We start from the raw sequence: 12,913 nt of genomic DNA on the forward strand, positions 1-12,913 counted from the left end.
CTTTAATTTTTAGGGTTTTTCAAAGTGTGGGACAGCGGGTCTAAGGCAATCCATTTTGCCATGAACACAACTAAAGCATAAGACTTTTTAATTTTATTTTTTATCTCAAGCAACAACACCTCCCAGGGGAGCATGTTTCACACATTTGCTGAATTGTTGGTTGCAGTTCTTCTGTGAGAATTGCTTCATGCGTTTTTATCTAGGTTGTGATTACTTTTGAAGTTCCTATCTCTTATTTGCACTCTGATCTCTTGTCCTACTCGCTGTACTTTACTAGCAGCAACAAACCTCTTCTGATTGGGACCACCATCTCCAATCGATTATGGACGGTGTTACACAAGTGTTATTGACTAAACCGACCCAGACACTTTTTTGGGGGGGGTCTGTCGGTCGTACTCTATTGGCGGCCGTCGCTTTGATGGTTAGTCTGCTTTGTGCCTCAGGATTGATTGCCAAAAATGTTTTGGATGCAGTGCCAGGCTACAACCGCAAATGCACTGTCCCTCTAACCTCCTAAGTCAGAGATGGGCAATCTTGGTCCTCGGGGGCCGGAGTCCTGCAGGTTTTGGAGGTTTCTCACTTCCAACACAAGCTGATTCCAATTAACAAGATCGTTATCAGGCTTATGCAGAGCTTGCTTTTTTTTTTTTTTTTTTTTTTTTTTTTTTTTTTTTTTTTTTTTTTTGGGAGATCTCAGTATTGATCATTTGAAATGTCATCATCATTGTTCTCCCTTTTTTTTTTTTTTTTTTTGTATGTGTGTTTGTGCGTGTGTGCGTGCGTGTGTGTGTGCGTGCGTGCGTGCGTGCGAAAAAAAATAAAAATAAATAAGAATTCCCATACCGTTCACCTAAACCGAACACTTCAAAATCCAGCCAGAGTCGTGGGGCCGCCAGGAGACCCAAAGGGGGACCAAAGAAAAGAAAGAAAAGCGAAGCCCAGCACCGACCAGACACCACCCACCGGGCCACTAACCTTCACCAACCCCAAAGACATCCCAACTCCAACAAATCAGGGAAACCTCAAGGGCCCAAAGGAGAAACTGAGGAAAGGTAGAAAGGACAGACGAAGCAGAGTGAGATCCACAGACACCAGCCTCCACCGAATCAATGACCTGAGGGAGAAACAAATTGTGTCTGAGTCTCGATAGATGCTGGTGTGGTGGATCTAGCATGCATGAAAATCTCCACCAAAGAGGGGAGCCGTCGACCTCCGCCAGGACAGAGCAAGCGCAACACCTCAGGGCCCCCCAGGCCGCGGCCGCGCCAAAGGACGACCCCCGGGCCCCGCAGGGGCCACCGGCCGGAGAGCAAACCCCGGAGCAGGAGCGCCCCCCACCCCAACGCGGCCCGCGCCCCCAACCCAACGCAGCAGGACGGGGCACTGCAGGCCCACCAGGCACCCCACCGGCCCACAACCCCCGCTCCCCCCGCGACCCCCACGCCCCCCACCCCCGCCACCCACCCCAACCCAGCCCCAACCGCCCCCAGGTCCCCAAATCCCCAGACACCCTCCCCACCCCAGCACCCCCCACCCCGGCACCCCCACCACCACCCCCCCACCAACCAAGCCGCCCCCGCCCCCCGCCCCCACCCCCACCAACCGACAGCCCCCCAGCCCCCGACCCCAGACCCCGGGGACACACCGCACCCAGGCATCCGCGCCGAAGAGGGGGCCGGGCAGCGGAGCGGAGAGGGCACCCGCGCCCACCCCACCACGCGGAGGGACGGAACACCAGGGGCAGAAGGGGAGATGGGGGCACCGGAGGACGGGCGGCATCCCCGAACCCCAGGCCCAGCGGGGAGAGGCCCCGGTCGTCACCCCAACGATCAAAGTGAAAAACTAACCCTGTTACTAAGTTCGCCAGCTCGCCGACTGGCGAACTCTACCCCTAAACCGTGTGTGTGACCCCACCCAGTGTATATACATAAGTGTGTGTGTGTGGTGCATTAAAATTGGGGGCAGGTGAACCGGAGCAGAGGGAAATGATATCCCCCCCTGCTCCGATCCATCCGCCCTCCAGGCATGTCAATGAGCGTATGTGGTGCATTAAAATAAATTAATGGGGGGGGGGGGTGCACACGGACAGGCGACCGCAGCACTGCTTCATACCGCGGCCGCCCCAACCGATGCCCCCCCCCCCCCAGTTGTGTGGTGCATTAAAATTTGGAGGGGAGCTGCAGGGCGGAGACGGTGTCTCCACCCCACCCCACTCCCCCCCAAAGTGTGTTATGTGCCCTAAAATGTATTGTGCAAAACTAGTGCAGTGAGTTAAGAGGAGCGACCAGCTGGGCCCCCCCCAACCGGGCGGGGGGGGGGAGGCGCACCCGCCCACCAAAACCCCCACCCACCCCACCGGGACCCCGGCGGGGCCTGCCCCCCGGATACCGGGGCCCGCCCGAAGTGCCCGGAGGCCCACCGGAGCGGGGCGGGCACAACACCAATCCCGCCCACTCCCCCGGCTCCCGGAGCGCCGAGACCCGGGCCACGGACGGAACCCCCGGCCTAGGGGAGGGGGAGGAGGGCGGACAGGGGAGGGGGAGGGGACGGGGGAAGGAGACGACAGGAAGGGCAGGAGGCAGCAGCAGGGCCGCAGAGAGAGGGGGAGAGGAGGAGGAAGGGCGACGAGGGAGAAGGGACAGGGAGGCGGAGGACGGGCGGGGAGAGGTGAAGAGGGAGAGGAAGCAAGGGGGAGGAAGGGGGAGGGGAGAGGGAACCACGGGGCACCCCGGCGGCCCACAGGCCCCGACCCGCGTCGCCGGACCCAGAGCGACGGACCGCGCCGGGGCGGCGCCGCCCCGGACACCAGGGAGAGCCCCGCAACACAGCACCCACCACGAGACCCAGGGAACGACCAAGACGCAGCCGCCACCCAGCAGCCAACAGAGGGGCAGACCCGCCCACGCCCAGCCAGGGGGGACAGCACCTGTAGCGTTAGTCCCCTGGCATGCAGTGAATCCGAATATTAGCCTTTAGTGCCCATTGGAGGTGAATCTGTTCGATCCTGTTGGCAGCAACTGGGTTCCTGACTATAAAAACACAACCATTAGTAACAAACTGCCAAATGCAGAGACATCAATGTAAGTTATCACAATGTGGTGGCTCTCGCTAACAGGCAGAATTAAATAACCAGAATTAGGTTAAAATATTCTATATACGTAGACCATATTTCTATGAATTTTGATATTTGTTTTTTATTTGAGGCCGATATTTTTTCCATTAAAATGTGATTTATAAGGAGGTTAGACCATTGGTCGATATTCAGAGTTTGTTTATTTTTCCAGTTAACAAGAATTGTTTTTTTAGCGATAGTAAGGGCTACAAGTGTAGATTGAAATTGTTTATGTGGTAGGTCAGTTGTTGTTAGGTCACCTAGCAAACACAAGTTTGGAGATAAAGGTATCCTATAGTCCAAGATAGCGGAAAGTTTTTCTAAGACTTTAGACCAGAAATACATAACCGGGGTGCATAACCATAAAGCATGAAAATAAGTGTCTGTAGTGTTTTGTAAACACTGGAGACAAATGACGGAGTCGGAGAGGCCCATTTTCTTCATCATATATTGAGTAATGTATGTTCTATGGATTATTTTGTATTGGATAAGTTGTAAATTTGTGTGTTTTGTCATTTTAAATGCATTTTCACAAACTTGAATCCAAAAGTCAGATTCCGGAGCTATAGACAAGTCTGTCTCCCATTTTAAGATGGGTAAAGACATTTTATCCGTATATGAAAGTAACTTATATATTTTTGAAAGTTTTTTTGTTGTTGTCGGAGAGAGCTTGGTAATATCTTTAGCTAAGCCAGGCGGTTGGAGCGTACCCTGAAGTGTTGGAATTTGTTTCTTTATCATATTTTTAACTTGCAGATAATGTAAAAAATTTCCGTTTGTTATTTTGTATTTTTGGAGCAAAGATGTATATGATATAAACATATTATCTGAGAAGAGATGGTGAAGATGTGTGATTCCTTTCTGCTCCCACACACCTAAATAAAACGTTTGGTTGTTAATTCGAAAGTCAGGGTTATGCCATAGGGGAGAAAGCCCACAGGGCTCCACTTGGGCTTTTGTAATTTCTAATGCCTTCCACCAAGCAGTCAGGGTGGCGGAGATCATTGGGTTTTTAAAACAATTATGTCGCTTAATCGATGTTGTAATAAAGAGTAAATCTAGAAGTCTGAGGTTATTACAATCCTTCTGTTCTAGTTCCAGCCAACAGTTAGTATCTCTGTTGGGTTGTGCCCATAGAACGATATATTGTAGCTGGTTAGCTATATAGTAGTACATAAAATTTGGTGCCTCTAGGCCACCTTTGGATTTACTTTTCTGAAGAGTAGATAGACTAATCTTTGCTTTTTTTTTTTTCCAGTAAAATTTTGTAACGGCTGAGTCCAACAACTGGAACCATTTAGCCGTAGGTTTAAATGGAATCATTGAGAAAAAATAGTTTATTTTAGGTAAAACTTTCATTTTAACGGTGGCTATTCGTCCTATTAAAGAAATAGGAAGATTATTCCAGCGTTCCAAGTCACTATGAATGTTATCCAGAAGTGGAGAAAAATTTAAATGAATTAAATCAGTTAATTTAGGTGAGATTTTTATGCCTAAGTATTTTAAATTACCTATAGGAAATGAGTAATGTGGGTCCTGGCTTGCAGGGTTCCATGAATTTTCTGTAATAGGTAGAAGTGTTGATTTTGTCCAGTTAATAGAATAATCTGACAACTGTGAGAATTTAGTTATTAAGTTAAATACTTCCCCTAACGAAATCGCCGGGTTTTCTAGATAAAGTAAAATATCATCGGCATATAGATTAATTTTATGTTCTGTTACCCCAGAGTGAATTCCTTGAATCCTTCTTTCCTGGCGTATGGCTATTGCAAGTGGCTCGATAAATATTGCAAATAATAAAGGGGATAGTGGGCATCCCTGTCTTGTGCCTCTCTGTAAAATAAAGCGCTTAGATATAATCCCGTTAGTAGTAACTGTAGCTTTGGGAGAATCATATAATACTGACACCCAGTGGATAAATGATTTCCCAAAGCCAAATTTATTTAAAACAGCAAAGAGGAAGGACCAGTTAACTTTGTCAAAAGCTTTTTCTGCATCCAACGATATAATAACTGCCTTCTTATCATGCCGCTGTGACATGCTAATAAGGTTAAAGAGCCTCCTAATATTATTAGTAGAGTGGCGATCTTTAATAAAGCCTGTTTGGTCGCTATGAATAATTGTCGAGATTACTGTTTCTAATCTAGATGTGAAAGCCTTAGTAATAATTTTGATATCAGTGTTAATTAGTGAAATCGGACGGTAACTTGATGGAAGGGTGGGGTCTTTTTCTGGCTTTAATAAAAGTTTAATTGCTGCTGTATTCATGTGTGGACGTATGTAACCATTAGTTTTAATTTCTGTTACTACTCTTAAGAATAGCGGAGCAAGCATTAACCAGTAGTGCTTAAAAAATATAGCCGGATAACCAGATAACCGGATATGCAGAGCTTGCTGATGAGCTGATCATATATCAGCTGTGTTGGAGAAGGGCAACATGCAAAACCTGCAGGACTTCGGCTTTCGATGCCCACCTCTGTCTTAAGTCATCATTTATTTTAGAACACATATCAAGTCAGAAAAGAAAAGCACGGAAGTGAGTTGAACTGTGAGCTTCTTTATGGATTATATTGAAGTTCAATATATTTTTATATTTCACACTCATCATTAGAGTAAAAAGGCACATTGTCGTGCCTTTGTCACGATGTTGTGCCAACTGATCTCCATTGGATATGATACATTAGTAGTCACCAGCCTTTTAAAAACAGAGCTACTTCTTGCTATGGTTTGGTCAGGCTCTATTGAAATATTTTTTACATAAACTATTGTCATTCCGGAACTTACACCAATGGAAGTGTGATTTAAAAAGAAAAGTGGTGCTTTTGTTGTTTTTGTTTAAAAAAAAAAAGAAAAGAAAATTACCCACATCTAACTGGTGAGCTTTGTTTGTTGTTTTTCAATGTGCCCGCCGGTTACATATACTCATGTGGCCGGTGAGCAGCATGTTGGTGACCCCCATGTTCTACATAATATCCCTTTAACTTGTGTGTGGTTTAACTTGCTGATTGATTCTCAGTCTTCACTGAAATATATTTTGAAAATACATTCTAGAAAACATGGATCACCTTTGCTGTGTATACAACGTATGTTTATTTGTTGGGTTCTTTATTTGTATATTTTATTTTTCCAGCCCTGATGACAAAAGCCTGTCTAATGCAATTTGTAAAAATTAACAACCAAAAAAAACCTGTAATTTGAAATTGAATAAATATAAACTATAAATTAACAATGTTAATGATGCGCTGTTGTTAATTTTTATGATATTCCTCCCCTTTCTCTTAAAGCTGATTTTAAGTATTTTGTATTTCAGTTTACCTTGAATTAAAGGGAGCAATGGGAAAGTTTTCTGTGTAGAAAATGACAAATGTCTATATCTGTAAATGAAATTTTCCTCACAATATATGCTCAAAGGATGAACAACAGAATCTATAAATGTTCACTGCTGTTTAGGGTTTCCTATATGTAGCTAAGATATATTTGCAGAAATTATTTAATATTTTGAGCTAGCAGGTACATTTGAGGCATCTTGGTTTCAAATCTCTGTGTGAGGTTTTTGTTTTTCTCCAAGTGCTCTGGCTTCTCTTACAAACATGCATGTTATGAAAGATTGTGTTTGCCTATACAGACCAGTTCAGCTGCTTCTCGCCCAAAATCAGCTGGGATAGGCTCCAGCTCACCTGCAAGTTCCAACCCACAAATCTGAAAAACAGATGGATCGATGTATCTTTATAATTCAAGATGTGAACTTAGTAATTACACTTGAAAAAAAAAAAGATTCAGTACACTGTCACTATACTGGAGAGGTTTCCTTTGTGCGCCACTAGAGGGCAGGTTTGTATCAGGTACACCCGAGTCGTATACAGTATAGAGAGAGCTTGGCCAACTCGCTTTCGGCAAAGGTAACAAGATGGCGTCTATTTGTCATGTGACCAGCAGTTGACAATCACGCGGTTATTGGGCACGCTGGCATATTTGGAGCGATAGTAACGATTGGTAACGTAATTAAAAGTACATTTTAAGGAAAATGTAAAAACTTCCACATATAACATTTTATGTGGCCCTGATCACTGTAGTAAGCTTACATACTAAACAAATATCTACTAAAAGTGTAATACACTGTAGTACTACATACTGTACAACACGTTTTTTTTTTTTGGTGATTTTTAAAACACTCGAATCTACTTACATCCTGAGATGTCCCCTGCTCTGATACAACAAGGATGAAGAGGAGAAATATACCAATATCATGGAACAACATTTTGGACAAAGTTAAACGTGATGAGGGCCAGTTGGGTGTTTTTCTTGCGACACGCCATGGTTGGTTGTTGGTTGTAGCTGGAAGGCTCACTGCTAACTTTTGGCAAAGGGCTCAGGATTCAAATCCTGGTCAGAACATATTGTAGCGTTCGTTGGTGGCTAATTGAACACTTTTTATAAGATAAGAAAGCAGGATGGAGACGGATTTCTTCTGGAACAACGTTGTTTACTCGTCACATACGCAGCTGCCAGCTACAGCGGCAACATTTCCTGTACTGACCAACACTAACCAATCAGGAGCTAGCAAACAAAACAGCAGATTCCACAGTCAATTTAGCTACTTGTATTTAAAAACAACAAAATTTATAAATGCGTAAATAATGATTATGGAAACATAAATGTATAAGTAAATATATATTTTAACAAATTAACTTAAATCTTACTCATTTCTGAACCTTACAATATCATGCAAGTAACTTGCTGTTACTGTTACTAGTTGCTGTCGCAATTGCTGTGCCCCTCCGTGAGTCATCACCTTATCGTGGTGGAGGGGTTTGCGTGTCCCAATGAGCCTGGGAGCTATGTTGTCCGGGGCTTCATGCCCCTGGTAGGGCCACCCAAGGCAAACAGGTCCTAGGTGAGGGACCAGACAAAGCATGGCTCAAACGACCCCAATGATGAGTACAAACATTGGATTTTCGTTTCCCTTGCCCGGACGCGGGTCACCGGGGCCCCCCTCTGGAGCTAGGCCTGGAGGTGGGGCTCGAAGGCGAGCGTCTGGTGGCCGGGCCTATACCCATGGGGACCGGCCGGGCACAGCCCGAAAAGGCAACGTGGGTCCCCCTTCCCATGGGCTCACCACCGGTGGAAGGGGCCAAAGGGGTCGGGTGCGCAGTGAGTTGGGTGGCAGCCAAAGGCGGGGGCCTTGGCGGTCTGACCCCCGGCTACTGAAGCTAGCTCTGGGGACATGGAATGTCACCTCTCTGACAGGGAAGGAACTCGAACTGGTGTGCGAGGCTGAGAAGTTCCGACTAGATATAGTCGGACTCACCTCCACACACGGCTTGGGTTCTGGTACCAATCCTCTCGAGAGGGGCTGGACCCTCTTCCACTCTGGAGTTGCCCACGGTGAGAGGCGCAGAGCAGGTGTGGGCATACTCATTGCCCCCCAGCTAGCCGCCTGTACGTTGGGGTTTACCCCGGTGAATGAGAGGGTAGCCTCCCTCCGCCTTCGGGTGGGGGGACGGGTCATGACTGTTGTTTGTGCTTATGCACCAAACAGCAGCTCAGAGTACCCACCCTTTCTGGAGTCCTTGGAGGGTGTGCTGGAGAGCGCACCCCCTGGAGACTCCCTCGTTCTACTGGGGGACTTCAACGCTCACGTGGGTAATGACAGTGAGACCTGGAGGGGCGTGATTGGGAGGAATGGCCCCCCCGATCGAAACCCGAGTGGTGTTTTGTTACTGGACTTCTGTGCTCGCCACGGACTGTCCATAACGAACACCATGTTCAAGCACAAGAGTGTCCATATGTGCACCTGGCACCAGGACACCCTAGGCCGTAGTTCGATGATCGACTTTGTAGTCGTGTCATCGGACTTGCGGCCGTATGTGTTGGACACTCGGGTTAAGAGAGGGGCGGAGCTGTCAACTGATCACCACCTGGTGGTGTGTTGGCTCCGATGGCGGGGTAAGATGCCGGTCCGACCAGGCAGGCCCAAACGTACTGTGAGGGTCTGCTGGGAACGTCTGGCAGAATCCCCTGTCAGAAAGAGTTTCAACGCCCATCTCCGGCAGAGCTTCTCCATTGTCCCGGGGGAGGCGGGGGACATTGAGTCCGAGTGGACCATGTTCCGCGCTTCAATTGTTGAGGCGGCCGATCGGAGCTGTGGCCGTAAGGTGGTTGGTGCCTGTCGTGGCGGCAATCCTCGAACCCGCTGGTGGACACCAGCGGTAAGGGATGCCGTCAAGCTGAAGAAGGAGTCCTATCGGGCCTTTTTGGCCTGTGGGACTCCGGAGGCTGCTGACGGGTACCGGCTGGCCAAGCGGAATGCGGCTTTGGCGGTCGCTGAGGCAAAAACTCGGGCATGGGAGGAGTTCGGTGAGGCCATGGAAAACGACTTCCGGACGGCTTCGAGGAAATTCTGGTCCACCATCCGGCGTCTCAGGAGAGGAAAGCAGTGCACCGTTAACACTGTGTATAGTGGAGACGGAGTGCTGTTGACCTCGACTCGGGACGTCGTGAACCGGTGGGGAGAGTACTTCGAAGACCTCCTCAATTCCACCAACACGCCTTCCTTTGAGGAAGCAGGGTCTGGGGACTCTGAAGTGGGCTCCCCTATCTCTGGGGTCGAAGTCGCCGAGGTGGTTGGAAAGCTTCTCGGTGGCAGGGCCTCGGGGGTGGATGAGATCCGCCCGGAGTTCCTGAAGGCTCTGGATGTTGTGGGGCTGTCGTGGTTGACACGTCTCTGCAGCATCGCGTGGACATCGGGGACGGTGCCTCTGGATTGGCAGACCGGGGTGGTGGTTCCCCTTTTTAAGAAGGGGGACCGGAGGGTGTGTTCCAACTTTAGAGGGATCACACTCCTCAGCCTCCCAGGTAAGGTCTATTCAGGGGTGCTGGAGAGGAGGGTCCGTCGGGAGGTCGAATCTCGGATCCAGGAGGAGCAGTGTGGTTTTCGTCCCGGCCGTGGAACAGTGGACCAGCTCTACACCCTCAGCAGGATCCTCGAGGGTGCGTGGGAATTCGCCCAACCAGTCCACATGTGCTTTGTGGACTTGGAGAAGGCGTTTGACCGTGTACCTCGGGGAGTTCTGTGGGGGGTGCTTCGGGAGTATGGGTTACCGAGCCCCCTGATACGGGCCATTCGGTCCCTGTACGACCGATGTCAGAGTTTGGTCCGCATTGCCGGCAGTAAGTCGAATTTGTTTCCGGTGAGGGTTGGACTCCGCCAAGGTTGCCCTTTGTCACCGATTCTGTTCATAACTTTTATGGACAGAATTTCTAGGCGTAGCCGAGGCGTTGAGGGGGTCCGGTTTGGTGGCCTCAGCATTGCATCTCTGCTTTTTGCAGATGATGTGGTGCTGTTGGCTTCTTCAAGCCGTGACCTCCAGCTCTCGCTGGAGCGGTTCGCAGCCGAGTGTGAAGCGGTTGGGATGAGGATCAGCACCTCCAAGTCCGAGACCATGGTCCTCAGTCGGAAAAGGGTGGAGTGCCCTCTCCGGGTCGGGGAGGAGGTCCTGCCCCAAGTGGAGGAGTTCAAGTATCTTGGGGTCTTGTTCACGAGTGAGGGTAGGTTAGAGCGGGAGATCGACAGGCGGATCGGTGCAGCGTCTGCAGTGATGCGGACGCTGTATCGGTCCGTTGTGGTGAAGAAGGAGCTGAGCCGAAAGGCGAAGCTCTCGATTTACCGGTCGATCTACGTTCCTACCCTCACCTATGGTCACGAGCTGTGGGTCGTGACCGAAAGAACAAGATCCCGGATACAAGCGGCCGAAATGAGTTTCCTCCGCAGGGTAGCCGGGCTCTCCCTTAGAGATAGGGTGAGAAGCTCGGTCATCCGAGAGGGACTCAGCGTCGAGTCGCTGCTCCTCCACGTTGAGAGGAACCAGTTGAGGTGGCTCGGGCATCTGGTTCGGATGCCTCCTGGACGCCTCCCTGGGGAGGTGTTCCGGGCATGTCCTACCGGCAGGAGGCCCCGGGGACGACCCAGGACACGCTGGAGAGACTATGTCTCTCGGCTGTCCTGGGAACGCCTTGGGGTCCCGTCGGATGAGCTGGCTGAAGTGGCTGGGGAGAGGGAAGTCTGGGCTTCCCTGCTAAAGCTGCTGCCCCCGCGACCCGACCCCGGATAAGCGGAAGAAGACGGACGGACGGACGGACGGTAACTTGCTGTGGTGACACCTGATGGGGGTGGGGGGGTTGTTTCCTCTTCTACCTTGACCCAAAGTGCTGGGTATAAATAACCCACCATTGGCTCTGTCCCTTTTGGACCCAGTGCTGGATTAGCTATTTCACCCGATTTGGATCAGTTTTAACCCAGCAGTTATTGTACCATTCCACTGGCCTCCCTTTCATCTACATACATGCTTTCTGTATTGATGCGACTGATTTCATTCCTCATCTTCCAATTGCTTCCTACAGTCACCACGGATCACAATATCATCTGAAAACGTAAAGGTCCATGGCGACACGCAAGACATTTGACCTGTCATCTGAGCAAGCTTCATCGGTCATTTGGGTGGAGTTAGCCTTATTAGTAATATCCCATTTAGTTGTAACAATGGCTGACCAGTGGTGAATCTACCTGGTGGCCAGGCCACTCCAGAAAATGTGGATACCTGTTTCCTGTTCCTTGGTACTCTACCACAATTAACTTATATTCACTACATATTTAAACAATACATTTATAATTGATCTGAACCAAAAGAACATTTGCAGTCCATGTAAATCAAAATCTTATTTTCACACTATTGAAAGCAAACATGGTTTAGAAGTCATATCATACCATCCATTAACAGTCTTTTTTTTTTTTTTAGGGGTGGGGTGGGATGGGATGGTGCTTACATTTGAGCCATCTATCGTCTATATCACTTATACAGGGTTGCACATGTACTGGAGCATATACACCAGCTGATAAGAGGCGGGATACACTCAGTCGGGGGAGACAACCATACAGAAGAAAAAAAAAACATTCACAAATACGGATAATTTTGACTTTTTCATGAAGCTACCATGGATGTTTTGGGAGGAAGCTAAAGACGCACGCAAGCATGGAAAGAACATGAAAACTCCATCTAGGAAAGACCGGAGTGAAGATTCAAATGTACCTCTCAAATGTGAGTACAGGCATGCTTACCATTATGACATCATGTTGCCCTCACTAAAAGCCTGTAAAATGATCATTTGAATATTGTCATATCACGAGGTAAAGCTGCGCCTGCAGTGTCAGAGAACCTAGTTTGGGTGCAGACTCATCTTCCCTCTACATGATTATTGTCTTTGTGTAAGCTGCTAAACCTTTTTAAAATAGAGATTACACTGCGAGAACAGACTACAATATTATCTGCCGACTGCAGTTGTCGCAGCTGAATAAATACATTCATAATACAGAACAATAAAAAATAATTTTAGTCCTGGATGTTTGGGCCAGTCTTTAGACACAAAAATAGAAAAATAAGTGAAGGGTAGTGAATAAGCACTCAAGTCACGTAAGTTCAGGGTTATTTAGATCCTTATAAATTTCATAATAAAGACCACATTCTGTTGTCTTGGAAATTGTCAAGGATCAAAAAAATTTTTTTCATTCAGTCAAATATAAACATTGGCGCATTGTGTTGCTGAGGACAGAATTTACGGAGGCTTTTCACTTTTATCTTCAGTTTGAGGCAGTTTGTCAACAAGGCCTGTAAACGTGTCAAGAAAAATAAAAGAGGCCTATCTTCATCAGAGGTGGCAAATCCAGGTCCAGAAAGTAAAAACCCTGCCCCAGTTTGGCTTTAGCTCTCAAGCAGGTAAACAAGCACCATGGGTGTTAGCTAGCTT

The 12,913-nt window shown here is 48.1% G+C and overlaps 1 long non-coding RNA gene across 1 annotated transcript; it reads right to left on the reverse strand.

Annotated features, from left to right (window-relative positions):
• Positions 1-5,932: 5,932 nt before the first annotated feature.
• Positions 5,933-12,354, reverse strand: LOC144036558 (uncharacterized). Its single transcript, XR_013288668.1, has 2 exons — positions 12,228-12,354; positions 5,933-6,811 (listed from the first exon to the last, which is right to left on the reverse strand). It is a non-coding gene; the product is annotated as an uncharacterized LOC144036558 (long non-coding RNA).
• Between the last annotated feature and the right edge of the window lie 559 nt (positions 12,355-12,913).

This window comes from Vanacampus margaritifer, chromosome 16 (assembly GCF_051991255.1).
Source record: "Vanacampus margaritifer isolate UIUO_Vmar chromosome 16, RoL_Vmar_1.0, whole genome shotgun sequence".
NCBI lineage: Eukaryota > Metazoa > Chordata > Actinopteri > Syngnathiformes > Syngnathidae > Vanacampus > Vanacampus margaritifer.